General features: G+C 52.7%; 1 long non-coding RNA gene across 2 annotated transcripts; it reads left to right on the forward strand.

Annotated features, from left to right (window-relative positions):
• The first annotated feature begins 8,977 nt into the window (after positions 1-8,977).
• Positions 8,978-22,646, forward strand: LOC129046227 (uncharacterized). 2 transcript variants are annotated; one of them, XR_008507131.2, is made up of 3 exons: positions 8,978-10,008; positions 12,586-12,832; positions 15,548-22,646. It is a non-coding gene; the product is annotated as an uncharacterized LOC129046227 (long non-coding RNA). The 2 variants fall into 2 exon arrangements; XR_008507130.2 differs by having other exon boundaries at positions 8,993-10,008; positions 12,589-12,832.
• The last annotated feature ends 2,544 nt before the right edge of the window (positions 22,647-25,190 follow it).

Genomic DNA, 25,190 nt, shown 5'->3' on the forward strand with positions numbered 1-25,190 from the left:
TAGGTAAGATTGCCGGTAGCTCTAGATCAGTGGTCTCAACTCAACTTGCTGAAGGCAGACTCTGATTCAGTGGGTCGAGTTGGGCTGAGAGTCTGCATTTCCAACATGCACAGTGATGCTGGTGCTGCAGGTCCTGAGCCATACTCAGGGACACAGGGAAAGCCGTGACCCGCAGGGAGAGAGGGCACAGTGAGCTGCGGCGATTGGAGACGCTGTCCGGAGCCGCGAAGGATGGGCAGAACGGGGGTCGTACTCGTCGCTGGGGCCACCTTCCATTGTCCTCGAAGCAGAGGTCTTACTTACGTTGACCCAGAAGGTGAAAACCAAAGGAAGGAAGGACGGATGGGCAAGCTCATCCTCACTTGATTCAGTCGGATTCATCAGAGACCCTTAAGTCTGGCAGAGTGGCTATCTGGGGACTTTATGGGGGGGCAGCTTTTCAGCCAGCCGGGCTCCTGACAGCTCGAGGGTGAGCAGCCGAGACACTGCAGATGTCTTCGCCTTTGGGCAACCTATGGAGCCCCCATGCCATCCAAGGGCAAAGTTTGTGCTCTTAGAAATTTCTTTCCACGGAAGCGATTAGCCAGCCAGACCTGTTGTCCTTTTGCAAGCAGCGAATTACCCAGGAAAATGTAATTACCCATTCACTGTTATTAGTGCACAGCTAAGAAGATTGGAGCAATAGCCCCTTTCATGGTCTTTCAAAGCTTATTCACACGATGCATCCCTGATATTAAACACAATGAGACTTTTTTGAATTCAATTAAGCATTTGCCTACTGTGACTCTTTATTCATTGCAAATTGTCTCAGTAAATAATCTTCATCAAAAGTCAGAACCAATCCCCATTAGTTGTTTAATTAATGGATCCCCCTGGAGCTACCCAAATGAATTCAATTCGAACGTCAACAACTTGGCCCTGGAGTTTCCCAGGTTGGCATTAAGACAATATTAAACCTGCAATAAGTCACATTTAAAATGTTAATTCGGAGAAGCTCTCCATTTAGAGCATTTAATTAAATCCTTAAATAAACTGCATGGGCTCAGTACCAGATGGTTCTGCATTTTCATTGCGGCACCGAGCAGGCAGTGAAGATAACCAGGATATATAGAGTAATAAAATCTAATCTCGTTTCCAGCGGGGAGATTCAGTGTATGTACACAACCCAGGCTCAAATTGTAAGTTAATTACATTAACCCCAGTGTACTCCAGGATCTGAGCAGCCAGAGATGAAATTAGTCTTTTTCCTATCATAAGATTCTTTTCAACTTCACTATATTAATTTTTAGCCAAATACGAACTCATAAGGAAAATTGAAGTTAATGTAACCAAAGATAAAGTAATGCCGCCTTAATATTCTGAAGGGATTATGGAGACCCGTGAAAATACACTCTGCAAATGTCATTGACTCGGATTGGATTTATGGGGTGGGGGAGAGGAAATGAAGATGCCAAGAAGGCTCTTGTCTCCGCCCATTTCCCCCTCCCGCCCGAGGGTTAATAAAGGACTTAATCTAGAAAACTCCGTCCTCGCAATCACACGGGCTGACGGGAGTAGTAGAGAGCGTCTGTTGGGGGAAGGGATGCATGGCCGCCAGGAGAAGTCCCTCCATCATCCCCAGCAGGCGGTGGGCCCAGGTGTCACCCGGCAGCGGGATTACCTCCGCCTGCTCCCGTGTGGTCTGTAGATTTCCATGGCTCAGCCTCTTAATCTCCCTGTCCTCAGAGCACCCGTCCTCCATGAGGAGGGACGAGGCAAACGGCTCTTCCCAGCCTCCCTTGCAAGGTGCCCAGGGGGACCCTGGTCCTCTGTCTGCCAGCCCAGAGACATCACAGTCATGTTTGGTTTGGGGCAAACCTACTTTTGGGGGAGTTTCCCCTAAAAGCCTATCAATTCTCAAACAACTAAGAGAGTCTGGCATTCTCAAGCAGCTACGCCTTCCAGGACCGTCCCCCAACAGGAATGGGGAAACAAGGAAAACCCAAAACCTTTTAAATTTGTCTCAAAAGAACAATGTTCTGTTCCTACAATTCCAACCAAAGCAGCAGGAAATGTATTACATTTCCAATCGCCTCACCCTAGGAAACGACTCTACTATCATAACCCTGCATTCACCTTCACTTGACCTTCTTTGATTTGAGCTATCAAACTTTCATTTAGCTTCCTTTTTCCTCCTTGACCTTGACCGTTAGACTTGTCACTGAAGGATCTCATACTGAGGTCGCTAGTAGATGTCATCCAATTATAACTGATGGGTGGGGGGCTCCTCTGAGTGCAGTGTTCAGTAGGATTCTGAGCCTGAATCCAATCTCCAAGAGGAAAGAATGCCACATGCAATTAGCGATACCCATTGCAGATGTGGGCATGTTTGTGGGCGTGTTTACACTATGAATACTTTCCAATTTTTAAAAAATATTATTGGAAATATTTCCATGGTTGTATGGAATTTGTTTTTAAAGATTATTTATTTATTTGAGAGAGAGAGAGCATAAGCAGGCGCCCTAGCACTCTCCCGCAGAGGGAGAAGCAGGCTCCCCGCTGAGCAGGGAGCCAGACACGGGCCTCGATCTCAAGACCCTGGGATCATGACCTGAGCCGAAGGCAGACACTTAACTGACTGAGCCACCCAGGCATCCCAAGACGAGCATAATAACTTAAACAGATTTTCCTGATTATTTGAATTAAGGGATAACAGAGAGAGAGAGCAAGATTTAAAGAAATAAGCAGGTGGTCATCATGTGTTCTCTCTAATAATCCTTACTTTCCATGATTCCTGGTCATTAAATCAATCTAAATCATTAAAGCTGGAAAGAAAACAGAAGGTCATGTCCGGCCAGCTCTTTGGACAAAGGAAAATGAAGCCCAGAGAAGTTAAGTGGCTTCACAAGCCACACAACCCGGCCGTGGCAGGCTGAGTCCTGCTCTGGTGGGCTGGCCCCGTAGCTTGCTCCCAACAGCACCTGTTTGCACACACCTACCTTCGTGTGGTTCTGCTTCACGCCCACTCGGAATCCACAGCACAGGCTTCTCCTTACACCTTCAGCGGTGGATGCCTCACTGCTGATTCTGATGCTGGGTCAGTCATTCCTGGGACTTTCTTCTGCAGTGCATGGCTAATACAATGGCCCCTAAATTTCTCTTGTTCTGCTCCTCTACCCAGGGGGAGGAAATATAAGCTGGTCATGCCGTGTCTCTGCATTGGCATGTATGCCCACCTGTTTGTAAGGTGCAAAAGTAAACCAGGCTTGGCTTGGGTTTGGTTTGGACTGGTTCTGCAGAGAGCAGACCATCTCCCCACTCCCACCACAAGGACTACAGTGGAAGGAAAGTGCAGGTGCTTTGCAGCAACCTAACACCGACCAGAGCTGCCTAACAAAGATGCCCTCTTCTGCCAGAAAGAGCGAGCCAGTCGGTCTGCAGGGAGTGGGGGCTGAGCAGGAAGCGGGGATGGAGATGCAGCTTCGAGTCTGGGGAGCAGTCTGTGCTGGTGGGGTGGACAGGAACGGCTGGGGGGTTAGACACAGAATCCCATCGAATGCTCGTCTCTGGTGTGGAGTGGGGGACCCTTCCTGATGCAACTCCACATGGGGATTGTTCTGGTTCTGCCCAAACCCCGGGCAGCTTCAGGGCAGGTTGGTTCCAGAAGGAGAGTGCACGCAGAGAGGAGACAGAAGCCGTATCTGTGGGTAAGAGGACGAGGAACTTTGTTGTGCCTCGAGGAGGGCCAGCCGCTTGCCCCTAGCACCCCCGGGTCTGTGCCGTGGGAAATCAGGCAGAGCAAGAGCTGAAGCTGCAGAATTATCATCGATATGGACGCTGGATAGTGTCCAGCTCTGAGCAGTTACACGTGAAGAGTCCGAGGGTCCCTAACCTCTAAGCTCCAAAGCAAGGACCTGGTTAGTTCATTTCAGGCCGCAGTGAACCCAGCACAGCCCGGACCCCAGAAGGGGACCAGTCACTGGGGCCACCCCAGCTGCTTCAGGACGAACCCAGAAACCCTTCTTGTGACCTCACAGCCGAGGTCCCCCCAGGTATCTGGTGGGGCGGGACAGGAGCTAACGGCCGAGTCACCCCGTCTGGCATTTTCCATGTGGGGCAGATGGCTCCTTCCCGGAAACGAACAGCTGGGTGCACGGCATCCGCCTCCCTCTTGCTGCCCAAGCGCTTATTTCTGAAGTGGCTCCCCTGGGTGGCCCTCCCAGGCTCTGGCTCGCTCTCTGATTACAGATGATCACTGCTACCCTGTCACCTTTTCTTCTGTAGTGAGACTCACTCCCTCCAGGAATGTTCTTGCTCTTCGCAGCCTCTGTCTGCCGCTGGAGAAGGTACCTGGATGAGGGAGGGGCAGCCCTCTGGGTGTGCGGGCACCTGGACGGCTGCAGGGGACAGGAGGTGGTGAGCATCCCACCCGCCCTCTCTGGGCTGGCCCCGTGACTCCAGTCTCTTGCTGCCTGGTAAGCCAGCTGGATCTAGCTTAGCTGGGACAAAAGAGAGCCAGGGCATAGGGGATTTGTTTTCATTTGGTTTTGTGTGTTTTGTGTCTAAAATACAAAAATGGCATTGGACTCAAAACATTTCCCCCCTCCTCTTTATCCGAAGAGAACAAACAGTGAAGTGTCCATCGTGACTGGTTCAGGCCTGAGCTTGGCAGATGATCGAGATTTCTTTGCACGTGGGCCTCTGCGGTTGCCTCTCCCCACACAGTCCCCAGGTCCAGGAGGCAGGGGAGGCAGGGAAGGGGGTCAGACCAGCCCTCTCTCCCTGGAGGCTGCCCGGCCTGCTCCTGCCTGAGGGGCGTTTGCGGCTGTCAGACCCGACCTTGTGATAACAGGTGGTAGAGGCGTGGGTGAGTCGTTGGTGGAAACCGCAAAATAAAATGCTGCGTTGTTTTTATGAACGTGACCTGGATTTAGTCTGCTCGGGAGAGCAGGGCAGCAATCGTCTCTATGCAAGAAACCGGGGTGATGGGGGCCTGCCCAGACAGTCCCGGGACGAGCCGGTCTGTGAGAAGCCCCCAATGGAAGCTTCTTGGCAGGGTTTTGTGTTGGAGAAAATGTGGTTGTGGAGCAGAGTGGGGCTGGCCTCCCTCTGACTTCACCAGCTTCCCGAGTCACCAGCGGTGCATCCTGCCCTCCCCTCGGCTCCGCCGGGCTGTCTGCTGGGATACCGTGCGCCCGGTGAGCCTCGGTCCCCAGCAAAACTTGCAGCTCTCATTCCCGGCACGGACTGATTCTCTCTCTGCAGGACCACAGTTTGGTCAGGATGCACCATTCAGGGCCTCCCTGACCATCTCATCCCCTATCCTTGGGTCGAGGGAAGCTCTTCTATTCCCCCAGGGCGGGCACTGCAATTAGGAGCCTCTCAGAGCTGAGCCAGTCAGCAAGTGTTAATGAGGGTCCCGTGGGATCTCGCCCCGCACGGAGTGAACAGAGGACCCGGTGGCTGGCCTCCGGGACTTCGGGTAAGAAGGAGTTTGCTGTCTGGAGCCAAATTCCTGCTCTGACTCATCACCATGACCATCAGGAGGCCTCTCATCACTGCTGTAGCCCCAGCTCCTGGGCACAGATGTTCGGCCCAGCGTTGTCAGGTCGGGCAGGCAAGTCCTGTCATCAGAGGCTTTAGAGCCAGAAGGGGCTGCAAAGACTGCCATCCAGTGACAAGCTGGGCTGAGACAGATTTTGGAAACAGGAGAGAGCCACAGAGACCCTGAGCCCCATTGAGGGCAGATGTTACCGAAGACGTGCTTCTTCCTTCCAGAGAGGGACTAGAGTAGGGCCCGGAGCTGGACTGGGGTGGTAGGTGAGCTTGTGTTCATTGTCCCTCCGGTGGCTTTCATAGCAGCCACCTTTGCTGGTCCCGAAAGTCAAGGGAGGATTCGCCTCAGGATGTTTTTAAAGGGACACGTCCTTGACATTGCTTTCCGTCCAGGATTGCACCTGCTGGGGGCAAACTGCCCTCCCTTTCTCCCCGGCAGGGTGCACAGACACTGCCCACCAGGCAAGGGCAGGATTCCTTTGTTAGAGTGCGAGGGTCTTGGACAGCTTGGCAAGGACTATCCCTGATGCAAGGTGATGCCACCAGCCTGGTCCCCAGAGGCAGACTGTTGGAATCTAGGACCTTGTCCCAGAGGTCCAGGTCTCCAGCAGCAAGGAAAATGTGCTTGATCTTGGCTTTTTAATCTTGGACAATGAACATGAGCTCAGAATTGTGCTTCATTAAAATAGTTACTGAATAAACAGTAGTCACCAAAAGTCACTTATGGAGAGCAGGGGGGAAAAGCAAAGGTTTTAGGCACAAGCTGGTGATGACTTGCTCTCTTACCAACTGTATCTCAGCTTAGCTCAGACCTGGAGGGCGAGAAAAAAATGATCATGAGCTTTTGATTTAGACCAAGCCTGAGTTCTGTCCCAGGTTCCTTCCTGTCCTTGCAGAGGGGATTAAGTGAGAACATGGCAGGGGCTGTATTAATCAGGAGTCTTTGGTTGCAAGTGACCCAAATCCCAAACTCAAATAAGGAAAAGGAAAATTCATTGGCTTCAATAGCTTCAGGTCTGGCTGGATCCTGGTACTCAAACACTATGGTCAGGACCAGGTGTCTGTTTGTCTCCGCCTCTGAGCTCCTCTGTGTTAGCTTCCTTCCCAGGTGGACTCCTCTCGTGGCGGGTCCCGGCCACTCCAGACCTTTGATTTACCAGCTTTACGACCGTCTGTTCTTTCCTAATTGCTCGTTGCACAGACCTGCACCAATCACAGAGCGTGCCTGCCATGTGGATCCATGTGGGGTCAGGCGATCGGTGAAGGAATAGCAGACACTTTCCTGCCCAAATCCTCCTGGCCCGCCAGTGAACCTCACTATGGTACAGCTGTGCACCCTCCTGTCCCACAGGAGGTCCCCCAACCCCGAGTTCTGCCTCAGGGCTTTTTCCAAAGCTAAGGCAAGGTGCCTGGGGGCAGTTAGCACCCCCAGAAGCCACCCTCTGCCAAAGGGGGATGAAAGTCTGTGCCTGTAGAAGGACAAAATGAGGCAGAGAGTCAGCCCCACCTGAAGCGTGTGCACGGAGAGGAAATTCGGTGGAAGGCGAGGGCAGGATGCCAGGCCTTAGTCCTGGGGCTCAGCTCTTAGTCCCCTTCTTGGTCCCCTGTCTGTCTTGGGGTGAGCAGGTCATGTCTCCTCTGCCTCTGCCTTCACATTTTTCGTGAAGGGCTCCTTGAGACAAGCTTGTTTTCCCTTTTGCATCGGTTTTCTGTCGCTGCTGTAACAAATTACTATAAACCTAGGGGCTTAAAACAACACAAATGGACTCTTGCAGCTCTGGAGGCCTGAAGTCTGAAGTCAGGAGGTCGGCAGGGCCGTGCTCCCTCCAGGGGAGAATCCTTCCTGGCTCTTTCAGCCCCCGCTGGCTCCCACCGGTCTTGGCCTATGGGCCTGTCCCTGCAGGCTTTGCCTCCGTGGTCACATGGCCTTCTCCCCGGGGTGGCTCTTCCAAGCCTCCCTCTGCCTTCCTCTTGTAAGGACCCCGGCAACGGCATTTAGGGTCCACCCAGAGAGTCCAGGATAATCTCCTCATCCGAAGACCCTTAATCACATCTGCAAAGACCCTTTTTCTAAATAAGGTCCTATCTCGGGTTCTGGGGATTAGGATTAGGGGCAGCATTTTGCAACGTACCACACCCTTTTGAGTTGAGGCCAAATTTCTAAATCAATCTTTGTCTCCCATTTTCTTTGGGACTCTTGTTTTAAATCTTTCTGAAACTTTCTAATGTAATTTTAAATGTAACTGAATGTAAAGCCCCCCCCTCCGCCCCCCGCCCAGGGAGAGTGCATGGGTCCTCCCGGTATATAAATGATACAAAGCTGGGGTGATCCAGGCTCATCGGGCTTTTATTGAGTGCCTACTCTATGCCAGGCTCATTCACCCCTCACAATGACTCATCTGCCCAATTTACAGACGCAGAGACTGAAATCCAAGACTGTAAGGAGGTCACATAGCCAGTGCATGGCAGGGCGAGACCTGGGGTCCATGTCCTCTGAGTTCAAGCGCAGACTCTTGCACTGGGTCTGCTGGGCTCATCTGGGGCCACTCATGACACTGGACTCCGTCGAAGCATTTGTTGGTGCCCTCCAGTCTGGACTGGACTCCTGTGCATCGCTTGAACACTTCCCACCCTCCCCAGGCCCCTTTCCCTTGTGCTTCCCAGCGTCAGGCTGGTCCAGTCAAGGTCCACAGGTGCGACACCTTCCTGTGTGGGCACAGACTTCCCCTGTCTTGAGGTGCCCTGCTGGCATGCGGCCCCCCCGGTGCTCAGCTCCACGGGAGATGGGCGCACAGCTTCTCTCCCTGCCCCCTCACTGCCCACACGGACTCCGAGTGTGAAGGATCCTCTCAGAGCCCCCAGCCCTCCCACAACTCTGTCCCCATGTCACACTCTAAATGACAGCACTAACCCATCCCTCTGAAATCTGAACTGTCACCTTCTGGGGCTGCCCCTGTCCACCCGGGTCACCCTCCCTGCTAAGAACACAGAAGCATTAAATGCTCCTGTCCTCTTCAAAGATCATTAGCCAAGAGCAGGCGACAAATTTATTTCCTTTTGCTTCTTCTGGTTCTGGCTAAACACAGGGACTTCAGGCAGCCGTCGGAGGGCGGGGTACTTTTCCGAGGCTCTCTGCCTTGCCTCTTTGACCTTGCCTTCTGGCTGCCTCCTGATTCCTACAATGTGACATGCATGCACCGTCCGGACCAAAAACAAGGTCAGCCTTGTGCTCCTGGGAGGGCGGAGGTGGGGATGGGGGGCCGCTCTCCTCTTCACTGGGCCCTGTGGGTCTATCCAGCCGATCATAAAGAGCCTTTAGGATGTTTCTCTGATTCTTACAATGTCCTTTTCCCAGAAGTCACCAATGAAATACTTGTTCTCTAGGATATTTTATGCCATTGAACGGACCTATCTGACTGAGGGTCCCCAGATCATTTACAATTCTCCCCCAGGTGTGTGTGCTGGAGACAAAGGGCCTAAACGCACTCTTCTGAGCTGTGGCCGAGCCTGGTCCCCAGCCTGGAGGATGCCAGCCTTCCGAGAAGTCTGAGGTCTGGCCCTGCTCCGGACCTCATCCAGGAGAGCTGGGCTGACACAAATGTGTTCTGTGCCCTTAAAAATGGCAGGCCAGTGGCAAATAAAACCCGATTCTTGGCTCTGCGTAGGCAGCCTTTGCCTGGGGCTCCAGAGCCCGTGCGCCAAAGAGCCTCTTTGTCCGACCTGTCACATGCTCCCTCTGTGTAGATTCCACGGAGGCTCCGAGGAGACCTGGAGGGAGGGCCGCAGGCTGATCCAAACCGCCTCTATAAATAGCCAGGCTCAGGAATTCGCTAGAAGTAGGGACTGTTTTCACAGGTTTGCGACTTCGTTTTTTCCAGTAATCCAGCTGAGTGCTTCTGGGCTGGGGCCACAGCAAGGGTAGGGACAACTTGGAGGGGGTGGGGGAGCCCTCTCCCCGCCGTCTAGGAGGGGCCTGCCGGCCTGCTTGGCTCAGGATCCGCGCACCGTCTCTGGCCCTGTGGCCGGCACGTGACTCTGGTTATCTGGGACAAGCCGTGGTGCCCAAGTTCAAAAGCATCTTCCCCTGGGCCAGTCCCTGGCCGACGCATCTGGTAAGCATCAAAACAAGACAGAGAACACTGTGTAACAGGAACCAACTCTGGACTGTTCCAGGCATTCCTTGTGGAGAAAACCCTTTCTATCAAGTCTGAATTCCTCTGCTTTTAAGTAAGCCGCGTGCACTTCTCCCGAGCAGCCCGTTACCAGCCAGCTGTGTGAGCAGCTCAAGATCGGTGACCACCTGGATTTTGCTTCCTCATCAGTGAAATGAAGGATGTAGCCCAAGCGGTCTCCAGCCCCACTGGATTCAGCTCAACAGCCTCGACTGAGCACGGGGCCCCAGGCACTCAGGAGCCGAGAGAGGGGTGTGCTGTGAGGCATGGGTGCCCGGAGTGGGGTCCCAGGGGCCTGCAGGTGGGTGATCAGGGGTGGAAAGGGGCCACCGAGGTCATGGCAGGGCTGTGCCAGCTTGGGGCAGCACATGGGACGGAGGCAGCAGGAAATCTGACCTCTTGTGGGCCGAGTCAGGTGGCCCTGGAGGGGAAGGCTCCCAGGGAAGTGACTCAGTGCTCCTGGGGACAAGGAGGAGGAGGTGCTCTCCAGCTGGCTGAGGCCAGGACAGCGCAGTTTTGCATCAGAGAGGCATGGGAAGGTCAGACAAAGATTGACAGGACCAGGACCCAATGAGAAGGCCAGCATGCCCGCCCCCAAGCATCCCCTCCTCTGAACCCCGGGCCCCAAATCTCTCTCTTCCCTGCACTAGTCCTGATATCCCAGCTCCCATCCCTGGCTTTATTCATTCATTTAGGAAGTATCTATGGAGCTCCTCCCATGAGGCTTCATCCCAACCCCTGTTCAGCCCTGCTCTGGACCCTGACCCCCTGAGGAGACCCCACCTCCCACCGCCAGCACCACTCACCTGTGCCCTCTCAATGCGACCACTTCCAGCTGCTCTGGGGAGACACCTTGGTTGTGTCTCGTCCCCCAGGAGTACCCGGAGCGCAGACCCCGGGACTCACAGGCCCAGGAGATGGGACCCTCGGGTGGTCAGCATGAGCGAGGCTGCCAACAGAAGCACCTTCCCTCCTCCTTCCTCTGGGGCCAGAGGAGTGATGGATTTGGGGCGATCGGGTTCTTTAGCAACAAGAGGTGTTTTCAGAAATAAATTCAGACATAGACAGTTAGAGGCAGAGAGTAGCTAAATTTTTCCTCAAAAGGAAGATGAGGGGGTGAGCAGGCCTCCTTCCCCTGCTGGTGATTTGTCCCTCATGCCGCAGGCGACACTGCAGGGGCTCAGCCAGGCTCTCTCACCCAGCTTTGCAGTGGCAGACGATGTGTAATTGCTGTTCATTTAAAGGTTAAGTCGTGCAAAACAGACCACACCCGTCTGCCTGGGCACAGCTGCATGCTCTCGAAGGGAGGCCTGCGGACCCCAGTCCCTGTGAGCTGCGGGAGCATCTCGAGGGGCTGAGACTGTCCCCACGGATGCAGCCCAGCAGACCAGCCCGAGCACCGGCTCTGCCCTTTGCCAGTGCGCGCCCTCGGCCAGCGCTGGCCTCCTCACGGGGCTGTGACACTGGACGAGACAGAAGATGGGCACAGCTCAGCCCCAGCCGGGCACGTACACACGTCCAACAGGAGACCCCTGCCATTCTTGGTGGGATGGCTCTCATGGGAGTGTGGCTTGTGAGCTCCCACACACAAGAGGAGGAGGCCCGGGGGTGGAGGGACAGAGGACGCCGTGGAGGTCCCTAAGGTCACAGGTGGCCCGCCGAGGGTGATGGAGAGCAGGGGTACACCTGTGCCGCCGGCCAGCCTGGGCGTGCGGTGTGCCCGCATTTCGACCCGACATCGCGGCATCGGAAGACATGCGTGAGGAAGGGCCTCCTTGACACCTGGGCAGCCCTCCCTTCGGGTCGCCTCTCCCCGTTTGACTAATGGCTGACCTGACATCTTTCAGCAAGTGACCTTGTTGCAGCTGGTAATTCAAATATCTTTCAGCGTCAGAAATAATAAGCACCACTGTGAGATGAACAAGCGAGGCTTAAGTTGAGAGCAGATTAATGGGGTTTTAATATTCCTAATTTAATCACTCTTTTCTGTCGCACTGTGGGCAACATGATGTAGCAGCTAATTATTTTTTTAACCATGATGGGGATCTTTCCTAATCAATTTTATATTTAACATGAATGAAGGGAGGGCAGTGATTAATGAGAGAATAAATCTCACCAAACAGGCACAAGCAAGCAATCAGTTAAAAATACGGCAGGATGATTTTTTTTTTTCTTCTCGTGAAGCAAATTCTGCAGGGATGGGATGGAGCACCATGTTTAGTCTCTTCCATTCTGAAGCGAAGAAGTACACAAAGTTTTTAAAAATGTGTCCGGTGGAAAGAAAAACCACACCTGCGCTCTCATCTGAAACATTGTACGCTGAGACGTTAGAGACGCGGTTCACAGCTGCTGCCTTCTGCAGGGAGCAGGATGCCGTGGCGGGACACGCATTCCAGGCCGCGTCCCCTTATCTGCGGGCTGGCCTTCCGCAGCCTGGACACAGATGATCAGAAGGTCAAGAGTAGCCGCCGTCACTCACATCACCTCCTCTCATCACGGGGCAGTTTATCATCCCACAGCAAGAGGAAGGGGAATTCGGGACAGCAAGATAGAGAGACCTCATTGACATAATTTTTATTACAGTATATTGTTATAATTATTCTATTTGATTATTAATGTTGTTAATCTATTCCTGTGTCTGATTTGTAAATTCCACATTATCATAGGTATGAGTGTAGGGGAAAGAGCACAGTACACACACGTAGGGTTCTGTACCATCTGACATTTCAGGGGTCCCCTGGGGGGTCTTGGAACACACCCCGCCCCCCCCTGCCCTGCAGATCAGGGGGGACTCCTGTGGATTCAAATGTTGCTGCTGCCCTTTACCATGTGACCTTGGGCATCAGGTTTCTCTCTCTCTCTCTTTTTTTTTTTCCAGCAGGCTCCATGCCCAGCACAGAGCCCAACATGTGGTTTGAACTCACAACCCTGAGATCAAGACCTGAGCCGAGATCAAGAGTCAGTTGCTCAACCGACTAAACCACCCAGGCGCCCCCTCATCGTTTAAAAAGGGGCAATGATGTGCCTTCCTTGGGACCTGCTGAGGGCTCAGTGGGTGAAGGCGCACAGCACGCGCCGGACATGTATGCGCCCCCATCGGACTATGACTCGCAGGACCCCGCAAGGTATGTCGCAGGCTGGGGCCCCACGAGCAGGTCCTGAGAGGAGGATCTGCACCCCAAGGGTGTGTCAGGAGGTGTCCGCAGAGAGCAGAGCAGGTGCGTGGGGAGTGAGACTGAGGAACAAGGCCACACAAGGGGACGGTATCAGGCTGAGGCCACCGCGGTTTGGAGACTAAGGTCACAGCTGAGCATGGTCCCAGTCAGGGGCTCAGGAGCTGACCATGTGTCATGAGAGGGGGAGACATAGATTCCCGAGCACTTTCAGTCCTCTTGCCGACCAGCCTCCAGCAGCCTGAGGACAGCCTTCCCAGCCAGGTCCCTGGTGCCATTTGTTGAGCGTGCACAAAAAGGGGAAGGCTCTCAAGGTGACACGGGGAGAGGCAGGCGGCGACCGCCCAGGAGGCTGGGCTGCCGGCCCCCCAGTGAGAATGTGAACAGGCACAGACCCCTGCCCAGGGAAGGAGATCCTTGGGTCCCAGGCCAACTTGTACCCTGGGAGCCGTGGGTCCCTGAAGGCCTGGGGCGAGCTCGGTGCACTGTGCCCCACCCCCAGGAGGAAGGTGCCCTTCCTCCGGCCAACGGAGCCCTCCCCTCAGCATCTCGCCTCCCAAGCAGGGCTGGACGTCTTTGCTAGTGTTTTTGCTCATTCACTCAACCTTTTATCAAATGTCTGTGCCAGCCAGCCAGCACACCGAGGTCCAACGGTGAGCAAGGACGAACAAAGCCCTGTTCTCACAGAGCTGACATCCTGGAGGAGACAGGCAGCAATAATGAGACAGAAATGCAGTGCTTCTCAGAAGGAGAGTTTGGGGGGCGCCCGGCTGGCTTAGTCGGTGGAGCGTGCAACTCTTGATCTGGGGGTTGTGGGTTTGAGCCTCACATTGGGTGTAGAGATGACTTAAAAATAACATCTTCAAAAAAAAAAAAGAGGGGCGCCTGGGTGGCTCAGTCGTTAAGCATCTGCCTTCGGCTCAGGTCGTGATCCTGGGGTCCTGGGATCGAGCCCCGCATCGGGCTCCCTGCTCCGCGGGAAGCCTGCTTCTCCCTCTCTCACTTCCCCTGCTTGTGTTCCCTCTCTCACTGTGTCTCTCTCTGTCAAATAAATAAATAAAATCTTTAAAAAAAATGAAAAGAAAAAGAAAAAGAAAGAGAAAGAAGGTGAGAGTTTGCACGAAGAAAAACAAAGCGGAGGGGAAGCAGAGAGGGCCTGCGGGGGGGCGGTGGGGGGAAGGAGGGCAGTGCTGAAACGGGCCTCTAGGGGAGCTAAACAAGGGGCTTTGAGCAAAGACCCACAGCATGTCTTGGAGAAGAGCGGTCAGGGCAGTGGGAATAGCAGGTGCAAAGGCCCAGAGGCAGGAATCTGCCTGGCCCTCAAGAGACAGAAGGGAGCTGCCGTGGACACAGTAAGGGGTGAGGAAGTGAGGGCTTGGGGAATGTGCAGGTCTGGGTGAGGCCCTGGGCCCTGTTGAGGACCATGGCTTCCCTTAGAGCCGACCATGTCCCTTGGCAGGTGACAGTGATGAACACTGGCATGGTGCTTAATAGTTTTTCAAAGCTATAATTCTTTCACATACATTTAGCTTTCTAAACTCCATATTATTTCACCTCTCCCCCAACCTTCCAGATGGGAACCGAGGGACGCCGCTTGCTAGGGACACAGGCCAGTGGCTGAGCCTGGCGTGCCCACCCCCCCCAATGCTCCCTCCTCTCCCCAGAACGTGGGACCCGGGAGAGGACAGAGCTCTAAGTCCTCGTGTCCTTCTGCGTTTGGAGCGGATGGCTTGTTTCCCATTTGACCTTAGAAGTTTTATGTAAACATCGTCTTGTGTTTAATTTCCTTTGTTTGGCGAGGTCAATTAAAGGTCTCAACATAATTCTACTAAATCGCTGGTCTCCCGAGTGAATAGTTGAGGCCAAGTCATAAAACTTTGCAAGGGGGAAGCAAACATTTGCCTTGAAACCCTTCCTTCGCCCCAAGGAAAACCAGGGGAAGGAAGCATTCTGTGGAGAAATGGTGCTGCAGTCCAGCCGGGGTCTTTGTTCCATTTTCTCGTTCGTGTCCTGCTTGCCCAAAGACAGTCCACATGAAAGCGGGGGCCCTGGTCCCTGCCTGTCCCCCACTCTGGGAATTAGCTCCTTCCTTCTCAAACCCAGGCACAGTGCAGCGGGCTGGCACGTGGCTCCTCTCCCTCCACCAAGACAGAGGGGGGCAGGGAGGCTCCGGTGCCTTTGGGGGGTGCGGGGGGGGGTAGGGCAATAGTTCCTCGGGTTCTTCCCACACGCTGGAGGAACACTGAACTCAGAGGGGATATGTCCCTGAGCATTTTTCTCCCTTGGTTTTTAAGCCATTTCTGCTTGAAGGAAATTGAATCCATGTGTGTTTGGATTAATTGCTTAACTCCTAAAAATGTTTTGTAAGAGCAATTTGAGGTCCAAGAACCTTTTAAGTTGCTTTCCACCCTTTTCACACGGCCCTGGGCTGGGGATCTGAGCGAGCCCTCTTGGGTCAGTGCTGTGCTCACAGCTGGATCAGGCTAATGAGGAATTAACAGCCCCACGGGGTGTTCGCTTCACCCCCAAACGAGGTGGGCTTACGAGCCCCACACCGAAATCCAGGAAGCTTCTCTGTCCTGCTGGGTTTGGACTTCAGAGAACAGGGACACCTTCTGTGGTCTCGTGTTTAATCTGAGGCTTCCTTTCCCTGGGTCTGATTTCCAGAACTTGGCTGCCTCTCTGGCGGGGGGAAAAATGCCGTAGAAGAAATTTCAGGAACCTTGAAAGGAGGAACTTCTCAAACTAGGAGGTGCTGCGGAGTCCTGCCTTCTGTTCTCGAAACTGTTCCAACGCTCAGGCATCGAGACTGATGGGACGCCCCTCTACCATGGCTGGAAGAAGAAAAACCCACCTTCTTGAGGGGCCAAATCCAGCAGGAACTGAGGTTGTGAGTGTGGGGGGGGGTGTTAATGCCCAGCCTGGGCGCCTTCCTCTCTCTACCATCCCCAGACCCCAGGTCCCCCAGCTGCTAAATGGAAGTAACCTCTGACCTCAAGGTGTTCTGAGAGCCAGTGTCAGAACTCGGACTCCTGGTGCCTCCAGATCACAGGCGCCCCTCCCCCTCCGTCCCAGCGCCACCTCCTCGTTCCAGCGCAGCCCCACCTGCAGTTGGTAGGATAGCGTGTTTCCCTTTATATGCAATGTCCAGAAGGAGCACGGCCCTAGAGACGGAAGGCTGATTGGTGGTTGCTCCCGGGGGCAGAGGGAGGGAGAAATGGGGAGCACCGCCAATGAGTGCAAGGCTCCCCTTTGTGCGCGGATGAGGACGGGTTCGGGAGAAGAGGGGGGTGGAGGTATGACGGGGTTTTCCGGCCACAGCTGACTTTTAGAAAGTTTGCGCAGGGGGCGGTGTAGGTGACAAGCAGGGGACAAGGGAGCCGTAGGGAGCATTAGAATGCTGTCTCAAGAGTCCAGATGAGAAACGAGGTTTGGGGGCAGGAGTGGGTTCCAGGGAAAGAATGGCGTGGGAATAAAATCTTCCCTCGGTACCAGGAATACATTTTTTCCCCAAATGGCAGGTGAGTCGAAACATCCCAGTGAAACACGTTGCCTGATAGACTTTACCTTTTGCTCCCCGCCGAGCCTTTATGGTGCGAAGCGCAGGGCTCACACCCAGCCTGTACCGGGCCACCTGTCCCCCTCGGCCCCGGCGCACCTGTGTCCCCAGGGTCCCACGTGGAGCCAGAGATTGCACACGGGTAACTCTGAGTCTCCCCGAACTTTGCTTCCAGAATCGGAGCTACACTCGTTTCTGTGCACAGTCAAGCCGCTGTGGTATAATGATCTCCATCCTTCTTTGACACACCGTCTGTTGTGTGGTCTGAAACCTTCATAGTTCTGCCCTGTCTGAAACCTGATGCCTTTTCTGAAGAGTACTTGGCGCTTATTCTGTGTGCCTGGAGTTGGTTTGTTGGTTTTTTGTTTTAGGATTTTATTTATTTATTTTAGAGAGAGAGGGAGATCACAAGCAGGGAGAGCAGCAGGGGCAGAGGGAGAAGCAGACTCCCCGCTGAGCAGGGAGCCCTACGCAGGGCTGGATCAGGACCCTGAGATCATGACCTGAGCCAAAGGCAGACGCTTCACCGACTGAGCCACCCAGGGGCCCCTCTGTGTACCAGGAGTTTTGAAATGGCATTTGGTCCAAAGCAAGAAAGTTCTGGTCTCATCTTTATAAAAGTATTTTTTAAAGGGGGAGAGGCAGTAGTTACTGATGCATAAGCAACTCTAATGAGAATATCAAGTCTGATAAGAATGTAATTAGGAAGAACTATAGACAATCTGGTAAGGTATTTCTAACATCAACTAAGCCGCAGTTTTGCCCAGTTTGCCTGTGTATTTGGCTCTCCTTTGGGTCCTTGCATCAGGGACAAACACTCAAGAGGTAGAGTTGTGGACTCTTACATGGAAACTTGTCACGTGTCGGTTGGTCAAGCCCCAGGTCCGGGGGGGCTGACATCCACCCTCACACTCACACCTGCTGCATGGTCAGCTGACCCAGGCCTGGCCAATCAGTGAGCTCCGTCCTCCTGATTTCCTCCGAGGCAGGCAGGCTGGTGGGAGGGAAGCCCAGAGAGTCTGTCTCTGCTGCTGCTTGAGGAGGGTCTGCCTGGAAATGAAGCTGACCCAGAGGAAAGCGGACGTGAGACACAGCAGTTCCTGAAGATATGGTTTACACGTTGAGGTCCAACCATGTGGAACATTCCAGACTTTTCAGTTACGTGAGCCAAAACACCTCCCACCTTTTTTAAAAAAATATTTTTTTATTTATTCATTTGAGAGAGAGGGAGAGAGAGCACGAGCAGGGGGAGCGGCAGAGGCAGAGGGAGAAGCAGATTCTCCGAGGAGCAGGGAGCCCGACGTGGGACTCGATCCCAGGACCCTGAGATCTTGACCTGAGCCGAAGCCAGATGCTTAACCGACTGAGCCCCCCGGACCCCCCTAAAACAGCCCCCTCCTTCTTTTACTTCAGCCAATTAAACTGGTCTTTGATCCTTTGTCATCAAGAGTCCTTCCGGCACCACGTCATTGTGGCTACTGTTTTTCTATTAAAAACCATGCAGAGATCAGTGGCTGCTCATTTGCAGCCCGGCCCACCATCAGGTCCCTCTGCCTGGTATCAGAAGGCTCTCCCCACCCTGGCCTCCTTCTGCATCCTGTTTCTCTCTAGGGAACCAGCAGCACCATCCTGTCGGGTAAGACCTCTTTGTCCCCTGAGCTTTAAAGATGCTTGCCTCAGACTCGGGTTCATTGGCCTGTGGGCCCCCACCTCCCTCCGCAGCTTCCTGGGGACTAAGCCCTGTGTGCAGACACCTCAGTGTCCCCCACGTGGTCCCCTTACCATCCCCTTGGCCCAGGAACACGGGTCATCCCCTCCAAACGTTATTCAGGGGAGCATTCGTGTGTGAGCCACTACGATGTTTGGGCTGGGGAGGAAGGGAGGTTCCCACCACCGCACACCCAACAGCCGACCCAGGTTCAACCTCACAGAGCCCGTTCCTAGTCCTCCTTTGGCTTCCCCGGCAACTGGGATCCCCGCCCACCCCTGACAGCCCCCAGCAGGTGGCTCGGGTACCCGCATCCCTCTGCTTGTGCCCTGCGTGAGTCTCCCCAACTCAAGCCCCCTCCGTGTTTCTCCAGCCGATGCACCCCGCCCCTGCTGTCTCGCACCTCCCCCTCTTCACCAGGGCCCCATTCCACCCCCCCAGCTGTGGATCCTCACTTCAGGGACTGGAAGAGTCTGTTAAGGACCCTCTTTTTCCCCTGCATCCCTCAGCAAGATGAGGGAGCAGGTGAGATGTATTTTCCTGCCCACGGGATTTATAGCACCCTTCCCCGGGAGGCAGGGCCAGCCGCACTCATTCTGGGTTTCCAATAACCATCTGTTTTCTCTCTGCAGCCTGTGATGAGGTCCCCCCTTGGCCATCTCTCCTCTAGGCCCTGCTGACACTCTGTTCATCATTCCTCCTGTTTCCAGACCCTTCACCCTCCGGGCCTCTCCCGTGAACGCACTCGTGTTTGCTCATGTCCTTCAACTGAACGCTGGCCTCAGGCTTCGACGAGCCCCGTGGCCTGCAGTTTCTATGAGCTGGTTCCACGCTGCTATCAGTGCAGTCCACGCCGGCTGGTGTCTCTTCCCAGCGGTGTTCCCGTTGGCTCCCTCGTACACCTCTGTCCACTGGCAGCAACTTCCCACAGGGGCATCCTTCTGTCGGGTCAGGCCTCCCTGGCTTCTAATGATGGGATAACAAATGGGAATGATCTCTGGCAATGTTTGACCCACTGGTTCGTGCACACTGTGGCTTATCGTTTAATTACTTTTGAGTCTCGACTCTATCAGCATTCATTTTAAGCATCTCTCCCAGGTTTATGCCATTTGCAGATTTGAAAAGCACATCCCCTACTTCTATGCACTTCTACTGTAGAAGTGCTGACTGGTACCAGGACAGAGCAGAGTCCTGTGGCCCTCCACGACAGCTCTCCTCGCAGGCTGACACACTGTGCGCAGCGTCCAACGAGCTATGAATTTCCCTATGGTTCTATCATGTAGTCTTTGACCACCTAATCTGCAAATGTTTATGCAAATCCGTGTGTTTGCCTGAGACATTCTTTGGATCCATCAATCTAATAGCTCATTGAAAATGGGGAAAAAGATTCGTACAGTGTGTGTTAGTCTTAGCGAGTTTCCAGTTTTGTGTTGCCTCCCTTATGCATTCATGGGCCGACTCTCTAATAGTCTTATCCTTTTCTAAAGATTTACAACACATTTGCTGGCCTATTATTTCTAGAATTTTCTTTTATTCCTTTCTTTTGGAAAAGCAGGTCAGGTGTGGTTCATGGCCAGTGTTTCAACACCTCCCTGGCCCTCCATAATTTTTTGAAATTACCAGCAGTAGCTCTAAGACAATTGCTGCTGGCAGCTTAAACACCCGGGGAGGCAATTCATCGGGGTCTCAGGAAGGAACTCATTTACAGCAGCTCAGGTAGCGATTTTTCTGTCTTTGCTTACATCTGGTTGCAGTCCCGTCTTTGCATTTAATTTAACAAACAGCCTCTGAGCTCCTGCGGCATGCCCTGTGCTTTGTTTTAACCTTTTCAATTTGAAGACCATTCTCTTTCCTGGAACAGGCAGAAACAGGATGAGCATTGCACTTGTCTGCCTTCTCTCTTTTCTTGAGGGGAGACCGTGGGTGTCCCTGTTCACCTTGATCTGAAGGTCGCTTTTAAGGGTGTGTGTGTGTGTGTTGTGTGTTTGTATCTTGAGATTTCCAGTTTGTTCCCGACTCTGTGCTGCTAGTCATCAAGTTCATGCCCTTTTCTCTTTCCTCCAGCTCTTTGGGTTCATTAAAAAAACAAAAACAAAAACAAAAAAACACTGAAATGAGGCATGACTGACATACAAAAAGCTGTACATATTTAATGTATGCAGCTTGTTGAGTTTGGAGATAAGTACATGCCCCTGAAACCATCACCATAATCTATGGCACAAACATAACTATTTTCTCCAAAGTTTCTTCCTAGCTTCTTTACTATTATTATCATAACACTTAACATGGGATCTACCTTCTTAGCAAATGTTTAAGTATAAAATACAGTACTGTTTACTATAGGGGCTGGGATATCCTACGATATGCAGTAGATCTGAGGACCTATTCATCTTGCATGACTGAAACCTTGTACCCTTTGACTAATACCTCCCCATTTTCCCCTCCTCCCAGCTGTTGGCAACTACCATTCTACTTTCTGCTTCTATGAGTTTGACTATTTTAGATTCCTCACAAAAGCGGTATCATGAGGTATTTTCTCTCTGTCTGGTTTATTTCACTTGGGCACACTTGTTTTGGTCTATTTCTGGGTACTGTGTTCTGTTCCATTGATCTATTTGTCCAATTCTCTACCAACGCCACAAACAATCTTGATTACTATAGATAGATAAAAAGTCCCAGAGTAGGGTAGATTTATTCCTCTTGTTTTACTCTTTTTCAAAATTATCTTAGCTATTCCTTTAATTTTCCATAAAAATTTTTAGAATAATCTTGTCTACAGCTATGAAAAATCTTGCTGGAATCTTAATAGGAATTGCTTTACACTGTGTCAATTTGGAAAGAATGGACATCTCTACTATGACCAATCCATTAACATGGTATGTCTCTCCATTTATTTAGGTTTTCTTTTATTTCTTTGATCAGCGTTGTGTAGTTTTCAACATATAAATCCTATGCTAAATTTTCTTAGGTTTACACCCAAGTATTTCTCTTGTTTTTTTTTTTTTTTGAGTGGTTGATTGTTTTTAAATTTTGGTGTCCTTGTGTTTATTGTTAGTATATAAAAATATGATAACTTTTTGTATGTTTATCTTATATCTTGTCACTTTGCTGAACTCACTTATAAGTTCCAGGATTTAAAAAAAAATTATTCCTTGTGGGCACCTGGGTGGCTCAGTCAGTTAAGCGTCTGCCTTCAGCTCAGGTCACGATCCCAGGAGCCTGCTTCTCTCTCTCTCTTTGCTGCTCTCTTGCGTGCGCTCTCTCTCTTTTTCTCTCTCTCTCTTTGCTGCTCTCTTGCGTGCGCTCTCTCTCTTTTTCTCTCTCTCAAATAAATAAAATCTTTTAAAAAAGTATTCCTTGGAATTTTCTAAGTAGACAATCATGTCATTTGCAAATAGTTTTATTTCTTCCTTTCAGATCTTTATGCCCTTTATTTGTTTGTCTTGCCTTATTGCACTGGCTGGAACTTCTAGAATTATCTTGAAAAAGAGTGGTAAGAGTAGACATCCTCCCCTTGTTCCCAATCTGAGCAGGAAAGCATCCAGTCTTTTACTAATAAGTATAATGTAATCAGCAAAGACCCTTTTCCCATACAAAGTCCCATTCATAGGTTCCTGGAGGGCATGTCTTTTGAGAATTTCCACTCACCTCAGTGCAGGTGGTGAGTTGCTCTGGGCATACTTGCCCACACCTTGCCTTGCCAGCATCCAGTCAGGGGCTGAGCACTGTGGCCTAGGAACTGAGCAAACTACGAAGTGGGCCGGTCTCTGAAGAGAGACCACCTCCTACCAGCATTCGAGGTGGAAGGTGAGACCTAATTATGTCAGGTGGGAATGTTTTGCAGGCAGGAGAGATGGGCAGCCTTGCTGCTCCTGGAATCAGAGGCAGCTCCACCTGAGGCAGGGGGATGGAGAAGACGGAGCCTCCCTCCTTGGGTAGAAAGAATGCTAAGCTGGGGCTTGGGCAGACCCAGGGGAAACTGCAGACATTCGGGGACTTGTCAGCAGGGCTGTGAGCCGAGCAAGGAGCAGGCTGGATTTGGGTAGCTGGGCAGTTCTTCCAAATCGAGATATTTTTTAACTAAGACTTAAGTCCTGAGCTGGACACCAAGAAGGACTCTATCTCCTCACCATCTGTAATTGCTTGTGACCTTATAAATCCCCTCATCTCTGTGGGTCATGTTTATCTCATTCCTGTTAGCTGGCTGGAGGCTGGGTTGTCATCCACCATCCCCAAATAGTTATCGAGTCTCTATTTTGCAATAGACACGATAAAATACACTCCCTGTCTACAAAAACTCCCTACCCTGGGGGAGAAAAATAAATAAAACATCATCCAAAGGCAGCTAGCTAAGCATTGTAACAAAGGCTGCATGTGGATGGCTGCTGGGGACCAGGCTAGGGGCTCACACCCTTTTTACAGATGTGGACACTGAGACTCCTCCCAGGGGCAAGGCCAGTATTATAGCCCACATAGCTGTTAATGGTAAGGCCGGGATTCCACACATAATCCATGTGTTGTCAAAGTCTTACTCTTTCTGGAACCACATGCTGCCCATGAGTGGAAGTGGAGGGGTGTGGTGACAGTTGGGGGTGATGCCTGTGTAAAGAAAGGGGGGAGCAGAATGGGGCAGGGAGGGCCCCCCCTGGATGCTTTCTCACAAAGCCTGGGGGGTTCTCAGAAGTGAGCTCTAAACTCAGACCTGGAGGAGGGGAGGGGAAAGTGTTCTGGGCAGAGTGAGCAAGCAGCTTATCCAAAGGCCCAGAGCCTGGACAACATGAAGCTGTTTCACTGTGGTTAGAACATTCCAGAAATAAGGCAGGGTGGGGGTTGCATGGCAGACAGGGCCAGATCAGGAAGAGGACTCCTGAGCCATGTTCTGGAATCTGGTCTTTACCCTGAGCCACGGAAGGGCCCGGGGTGTTCTGGAACATGGATGAGCATGCTGCCTGGCTCCATCTGGAGGATGCCCAGGCCCACTGCTCACCTCCTCCTGTTCCTTCCAGTCCCCTCTTAATTGTTTCTGCCCAGCGCCCAGGCCCCCAGTTGCAAGTCCCAGTAACCCATGCTCTTGAGAGCACCGGCAGGAATTGGGGCCAAGAGAGCAGAAACGGGGGTGTGGAAGTGCAGAGGGAACTATTGTCTGGAAATGACTGGGATGCCCGCCCTGCCACCCAGAGCAGGGGTCAATCCGACAGGCCAGGCAGCAGCACCCAGGTGAGGAGGTGCAGGTGTGTGGCTGGGCTGCAGGAGGGAGAAACAGTGGTGGGAAATGCCCTAAAGGATAAGGCAGCCTGTCTCTGGCCTCTCGGCACCCCTTTTGCCTCCTGGGGGGTTGGGGCTCTCCCAAAGCCTGGCACAGGAACCCCTTCTACTCTTGGGGTGACTCAGGTCATGTTGGTTGAGCCCAACCTTGAGAGGTCATGCAATTCATATCGTGCCTGGGAGTGGGACCAGACCCATGCTGAGCCAGACTGGCAAGGCAGCCCCTACTCTGGGCCCCCCAAGGAGAAGTTCCCAGGTATCATCATCAGCCACCCACCCCCACAGCGCGGAGAACGCAGACCCCCAGCCCTGGCCCCTCTGCCTTCCTACTCAGCCAGCAGGTTGCCATGGTGATGAGCCAATGTGAGCATCTCTCTTTAATGCCAGAGTCTTTCTAGGCTCTGCCCTGCCTGGCCCCAAACGCAGCCCTGGGTGGTGATCAAATAGCAAGGAGAGGAACTGGGACCAGCAAGGGGAGGGAAGGGGTCAGGGATGATTGCTGATCTGGACACCGCCCTGAGAGTTACTTCCCAGGGGAAAGTGCCAGGAAGACGAATGAAGCAAGGACTACAGTGTCGTTAGACTTTTATTTCAGGTGGAGGGTGGTGGGGAGAGGCTGGGGCTCTGCCTTTGAGCTTGTGAATGCCTATTGGGGCCCAAATGATGGAGCAGGGGCTCCCCGCTGAGCTAAGGGAAGGCCAGTAGGATTGGCTTCACCTCTGCCCACACCTGGAGGAGTAGAGGGCTGGGAGTGGGGAGCCTGGAGTGCTCCTTCCTACCCTGACCCGCAATCTGTGCAGAACTGAGCTCCAGCTTGAGTCCCGTGGTTAGTCCTCTGCAGACTCACGTTTGTCACCTGCTAGAGCAGGGTGCAAGGGACTTGGGCTTTTCCCTCTGGCTCTCCTGCTTTGTCCAGGCATGAGCTGGTCCAGCTGGAAGACCACCCTTGAGATGAGGGGGTTGAGGCTGCGGCAAAACTGGTCTGCCCACCCAGCCCTGTTACCAGCAGAGCAGGTCCCTGAGCCACGTGCTGGATACCCACGGACGTGCATCTGACAGTCATGAGGGATTAACAGGATCTTTTTCCTAACCTCCAGCAATGATTTCCAGAACCTCCTTCCTCTCTCTCCGGTTCCCTGGTACACCGCACTCCCCAGGTCACCGATGCGATGTTTCATCTTGTGTCCACTTGGCCAGACAGTAGTACCCAGTTATTTAATCGAACACTAATCTAGGTGCTGCTGTGAAGGTATTTGGTAGATGCGGTTGCCATGCAGAACCAGATGACTGAGAAAACAACACCTCCCACCAAACTGGTGGTGAGCCTCGCCTAATAAGTCGAAGGCCTCCAGAGCCCAAACTGCACTTTTCTGGAAAGAAGGAATTCTCCAGACTGAGGCAGCAACTCCTGCCCAAGTCCCACCAGGCCTGCCCTACAGATGTCAGGCTCGCCAGCCCCACAACTACTTGAGCCAATTTCCTAAAACAAACCTCTCTCTGAAGAGTCTTGGCTGATACACCCATCTCTCTGTCAGCTGTCTGGGCAGTGGTCAGTTCTCTCCTTCCTTCCCCCTCTCTGTCTCCCTCTCTCTTTCCCTTTCTCTCCCTTTCTCCTTCTCTCTCTCTCTCTCTCTCTTCCCTTCTCTCTGTGTGTCTGTCTGTCTGTCCATCCTAGCTTCTTTAGGACTTTTCTATTACCTCACCAACTGCTTGGATTCTTTAAGAACAGATAAAAGCCCAGGAACTGACACCACAAACAAGAACCCACTTCCTTCCCT

This window comes from Mirounga angustirostris, unplaced genomic scaffold (assembly GCF_029215605.1).
Source record: "Mirounga angustirostris isolate CCGP_5_RB_7025 unplaced genomic scaffold, mMirAng1.0.hap1 SCAF_17, whole genome shotgun sequence".
In the NCBI taxonomy this organism is placed as follows: Eukaryota; Metazoa; Chordata; class Mammalia; order Carnivora; family Phocidae; genus Mirounga; species Mirounga angustirostris.